The following is a 6,180-nucleotide window of genomic DNA, read 5'->3' on the forward strand; positions in this document are numbered from 1 at the left end:
AGTGGCACTCATGTTCCACTTGTAGGTTTCCCAGTGACTTCTGGTTGTCCATTGCAAATACTGGATGCTACACCAGGTGGACCTTTCACCTGAACAGGCAGAGCTTTCCTTCTGAGCCATCATACCTGGGTTCTCCCCTCCCCAAAGCATCATGTATGTAGACTTTTGTATATACATGATAACAACAACTGCTAAGGACCATTGCAATGAGAGGCTGATCAGCAAGTTGAACTAGGAATGTGATGAACTTTGACCAGGATGCAATGTAATGCATGAAGTAGACTACGTTGTTGTTGTTGTTGTTGTTGTTTTAAAAAAGAATGCATATATTCTTTTGTGGCACTATATCCTGTACATGCAGGCAGAAACATTCACAGAAAGAACAGAGAAGGTTTTGTGCAAGAGGTGGACAGGGAGCACAGTGCTTGTCCCTCAAGCATGCAAGTCTAACAGTCTCCAAGCTCTCCAGACATTGTGCCCATATGAGCATTTCTTGGCCCATGTAGTCCAGCATCCTCACAGTGGCAAGTGAGATGCCTATGGGCAGGATCCGAGTGTAGCAGCACCCTCCCAACAACTGGTATTCAGCTGGCCTGAAATTATGAATTGAACATGAAGCAGACTTGTTGAACGCATGCTATTTTTTGGTATGGCCAGAAAAATATTTGAATCAAGATTTGGAACTGAAGGAAGCACAGTAGTTAGTTATCCTGGTTTCTTGGTATTATAAGGGCCATGCTATGAGATACAGGAAACATCCTTTCTAATAGTATGCTTTTTCAGGAAAAGCAGGTGTGTGGGTCCTCGATCCATAATCGAAACGTTCTGTGTGCGGGAAGAAAGCTTCCACCCTTTCCTCCCCATACTGATTTTTAAGGTGAAAATCATCTCCACTCTCGACAGCTGATGTACATTTATGGTGAATTGCACCTCCACAGCACACAGCTTTCAGTGTATTTGTTTGTTAGTCTTTTATGGATACCACAGGACTCGTCGTTGTTTTTGTTGCACGGGGCTAGCACAGTCACATACAGGACTTTAGTTTTTAATATTCCATTCTTCAGCATGTTCCTAGGATGAGTTACAAAAAGGTAAAACAAATGGGAAGGGACGAAGGGGGGAAATACAAGAACATTAGCCTCCACAATATACCGTATTTTTCGCTCTATAAGACACACCAGACCACAAGACGCACCTAGTTTTTGGAGGAGGAAAACAAGAAGAAAAATATTCTGAATCTCAGAAGCCAGAACAGCAAGAGGGATCGCTGCGCAGTGAAAGCAGCAATCCCTCTTGCTGTTCTGGCTTCTGGGATAGCTGCGCAGCCTGCATTCGCTCCATAAGACGCACACACATTTCCCCTTACTTTTTAGGAGGGAAAAAGTGAGTCTTATAGAGCAAAAAAAATGGTAAAATATAAAAGAGAAGCAAAGCCGTTGCGTAAGCCATATCCCACCTTTCTTCCCCATTATTATCCTCTGTACTTCCCTCTGACGTAGGTTAGGGTAAGAGATAGTAATGAGCCTAAGGTCATCCAGTGAGCTTTGTGGGGGTTTGAATCCTGGTCTCCCAGGTCCTAGTCCAACACTCTAACCACTATGCTACACTGGCTCTCCTTAGTTGCGTGAATGCTAAAATCTGATTTCATTGTACTGGAATGAAAGCAGTTGTATTCCAGAGTTATTTCCCCACTCTCTATTTCCATCTCTAAAGTTGTAAATCTAAGGAACAGACTTTTACTAACTGTTTCGAGTCAGTGTTGGGATCCACTCTCTGGATATTACGGTTATTATTTCTTTCCCCTACTGTTCTGCAGGATTGGAAATGCTTTTAGACAACAGAGGTGGGAAGCATAAAGTGCTTGCATTGTGTGCAGCTGGGAATAAAATAGCTTTAAATGATTATTTACTCAGCACGATGGGCAAGTTTTAAACCTTACCACTGCACTGGCGTGCTTCAGGCAAAAGGAAAAGTTAACACTGCTTTAAATATTGTCACAACATACATTGCTGCCAAGTGACCCCCTCAACACATATACAAAACAGTAACTGCACATGGAATATGAATATTAGTTGGGAGATCTTTCGTCAACTATGGCTTAGTTCCTGTCATATTGAGACGGCATGATAGTCTCCCAAAGCACTCTAAAGAAAAATTAAAAATGGTCCCCTTCCATGGCTCTAGTCATGCATTTAAGTGTTGGGTTGAAATAAGCGACAGACGAGTGGTGGGTGTCATCTGGGAGGCATCTCCTCGACCATGTGTCGGAGAGTCCCTTTTATTGAATATTACAACATTGCCTCATATGTGCTTGCTGCTGATTGGTTACACGTGGTGTGCGTTACAAGGGCTACAAGGGTTGCGTATAGGACATACAAGGGTTGCGTATAAGACATTAATCATCATTAGATAGAGGGAACACAGAGTTAGGTCAGGCATGGAGACTTCCTTAGTAAACAATCTATGATTGATAGGGTGGTACTCAGAGATCATACAGAGTGCACTTAACATTCCTGAGAGTCCAGGGTGAAAAGGGGAGGATGTGTACAGATAGATAGGAAGGTCAGGACATCACTTAACATTCCGGGCTAGCTGGTGCCAGGGTAGTTCAGAAAAGGAATGTACAGAAAGACACGACTACGCAGCATCTCTAGAAATACTACTCTGCATTTAAGTAAATAAGTCTGGGCATAATGTTGTAGGGGAGTGGGACTGTGTCCACTGCCTCACATCTAATGTCTCCTTCCCTGTCCCTTCCACCGCTGACATTCCTGTATTGAGCAGGAACTCATGAAGGGGGGTTATTTGCTTAAATCAACTTACAATCCTCCCTGAGATCAGGGATCCCAGTTACAAAGAGGTTTAGCAATCCTCTGAATGTGATTGTAACCCCCCACCCCACCCCTCAGATCCAAAATGTAATGGAACTGTGCATGTTGGGATGTTGGGAATGTCCTGTTTTCTGGTTTCAGTCCCCTCTCTGGCTCAGACTTGCAAGGAGGAATCTGTCTGTCTCCCCCTACTTTCTGTCCAATGGACACCCCCTGATACAGCAGAGACAGCTCTTCAGAACAGGTGGAGGTCCAGAGTAGCCAACCTTCAGTAGGTCTCTGTACTTTGCTGAGACAACAACCCTGCTTGGCTCAGTTGCTGCCAGTGTCTGACACAGTGATCTGTCCAGGGTCCTGATGTTTACCCTAAACTGATCCCACACAGCCCATTTTGACTCAGCTCTATCCGGCATGGCTCTTTGGACATGACCCTGACGATATAGCATTGCTGATGCTTCATACCAGCCTCCTCTGGGAGCCATGAGCTGAGCTGAAGAAGAAAAAACACAATTAGCACAAATCCAAATGGCCAGAGCTTCGTCTGTTGTGGAAGTGATGCTGAACCAAAACAATGGCAAAGCCTTTTGTTTTGTTGGTTATTATGCTGCTTCAGAAATGGGTGAATCAAGACTAAGGATGGACACAGATGAATAGGTAAAATGGTTACTCCACTCTGTGAAACCAATGTGAATATATTCTGGCATGAAGATTTTGACATAGACGGCTTAGGACCAGCCTGTGTGTGCTGCCAGGTTGCTGTCTATTGTGGGATTTGTGTTACTCAAACAAGTTACGTACTTTCTTGCAGAGTCCGCATGACATCAGCAGCATCAAAATGCTAGCTGTATTTCCCTCCATTTAATCTGGATTTACACTTTTTTGAGGGTTCTGATAGATTTTAAAGGGGGGGGGGAGCTGTTGCCAATGACCCATTCGTAATGTCTCAACAACCTATTTAAAAATTAAGTCCTTGTGTAGAACCACCCCAGATTACCTGAAGGATCACCTCTTCCCACCTACCCAGAGACAGAGATCATCCTCTGAATTCCTTCTCTGACTTATTCCCCATTATGTGAGATGCTGGGGTGGGGAGATACAAGCTTGAGAATGGTCTCTCCAACAAAGCATGTACAACCCTCCATCCCCCCAAAAAACCTTAAGATAAAGATAAAGGGACCCCTGACCATTAGGTCCAGTCATGACCGACTCTGGGGTTGCGGCGCTCATCTCGCTTTATTGGCTGAGGGAGCCGGTGTACAGCTTCCAGGTCATGTGGCCAGCATGACTAAGCCGCTTCTGGCGAGCCAGAGCAGCGCATGGAAACGCCGTTTACCTTCCCGCAGGAGCGGTCCCTATTTATCTACTTGCACTTTGACATGCTTTTGAACTGCTAGGTTGGCAGGAGCAGGGACAGAGCAATGGGAGCTCACCCCGTCATGGGGATTCGAACCACCGACCTTCTGATCGGCAAGTCCTAGGCTCTGTGGTTTAACCCACAGCACCACCTCTTATCAAATTAATTTTTGTAGTCCTTTTTGCAGCCATTGGTTTGTCTATCTGTTGATACTGATGGAATAAAGGAGGAAGGAACTCTTCTCATTTGCTGAGACAACTGGGAGAGTACACCCATGAATTTAAAAAAATGTAGTATGAAAGAACATCTACCTTTTGGGCTTTCCCTGGATGTAGAGCCGGACACAGATCCCTATCCATGAAAGCCTCAATATGGTCATGTGGGTACATGTTAGAACTGTTACGATACTGAAGCAATGATGCTGCAAGCTGATTGCTTGGAAAAGTCATGTGATGTTGGGAGTGTCTGTGGGAAACAGACAGCACCGGAATTAGCTCAGAGTGTAATATGAGCTGCACAGGAAGTGTTTGTTGAGTCGTCTGCTGGAGTTTGAAGAGAGCAGACATGTTTTCTGTAACACTGCAGAGACAGAAATAAAGCCATGTAAATACGTTTCTGTCTATCTCTTTCCCCTGCCGGGGGGGGCAGGAAAGAGGGGTGTGTTCTTCTCACGCTGAGAAGGATCGCCTATCGTGACCTCTGCCTGGATCCTGCCGGGAAAGCAGACCGGGAGGTCAACAGGAGACCAAGCCGGGTGCCTGGGAGAGTTGCTAGTTTCTGCTGATAAAGGCTTGGAATCCAACGAGAACAGCTCCATGTCATTTTGCCAACGAGTGTGCCAAATTGGGAAGGCAAAAAAAGGGTGACTCATTTTGCGACGGGAATGCAGCTCCCTCAAGGCACCCACCTCCGTTTCAGCTCGGCAATAACACTGACATTTCACAAAGCTTTGACTTTGTTTCGTCGTCGGAACTTTGTCACGAAAACCTTTCATAGCACAAGCATCATTCTCAGTGTTGACCTCTGCTTGGCTAAAGGTCAGCCACATTCTAGGTTTCCGTGTAGGTCTAAAATTCGGGGATCTGTACCAGAGATGACAGGGAAACATTTCATGAGAGCCTGCATTACAAAGCGGCTGGCAAGCATATCTTATCCTTGTGCTTCTTTTAAATGAATCTAGTAATTAGCTTAAAGACCAATTTGTTTCTGTGTGTTTACTTTGCATTATCCATGCTCTATGCAGTTACAGTTTCCAGGCTATATGAGTCAATGCGCTACATAATTCAATAAAGCTAAATGCAGTCTTTGTCCAGAAGTGTTTCAATCATTGTTGTATGCCCCATGGTTGCTGTCAGGCTCCAGTGGTAGCTGAAGCTGCTAATCCAGGTGGCTCAAACTCGTGCTGTGTCAAAAAATTCTCCCAAATCCACCCCCCATCATTCTCCCCATCAGTTAATGAGAAAACATATTGCATTTGATAATTTTCAAAGAGTTAGAAAAACCCGATAAAGTTCTAAAGAGCGAGGTTCAGGGCCCTTGCTGTGCTTCCCTTGCTTTTGAGATGGCCATGGAGCATTCATTCCATTCTACAAATTCAGTATAGCTCAGTGGTACAGCATCCGCTTTGGATACAAAAGGTCCCATGTTCAATCCCCAGCATCTCCAGCTAAAACTGGAATAAAATCCTAGTGTAAAATCCTGGAAAGTTGCTGCCGAATTAATATTGACAATATTGGGCTATATGAACCCATGGTTTGTACCCATGTAAGGGAGTTTCCAATATTCCTATCTCATCAGCAGTGTGCAGCATGCAGGCTTCCCAGCTTCCCACCCTTCTGTTAAAACCAGGGCTTTCCCCCCAAGAAAAATAGGTATTGGTAGTCCGCATAGAGTTGTTACAGTAAGTGTCACACTAAAGGAGAGGGACGTGGGTGGCGCTGTCAGCATCGCCCTTGAGCCAGTGCCACCAACTGGACTCATCCACTTCAGCCCCGA

General features: G+C 45.0%; 1 long non-coding RNA gene across 1 annotated transcript; it reads right to left on the reverse strand.

Annotated features, from left to right (window-relative positions):
* Nucleotides 1-880: 880 nt before the first annotated feature.
* LOC310682259 lies at nt 881-4,582 on the reverse strand. Its single transcript, XR_014513821.1, has 3 exons — nt 4,497-4,582; nt 3,098-3,321; nt 881-1,071 (listed from the first exon to the last, which is right to left on the reverse strand). It is a non-coding gene; the product is annotated as an uncharacterized lncRNA (long non-coding RNA).
* Between the last annotated feature and the right edge of the window lie 1,598 nt (nt 4,583-6,180).

Source organism: Podarcis tiliguerta (assembly GCF_965153285.1).
Source record: "Podarcis tiliguerta genome assembly, chromosome: 7".
NCBI lineage: Eukaryota > Metazoa > Chordata > Lepidosauria > Squamata > Lacertidae > Podarcis > Podarcis tiliguerta.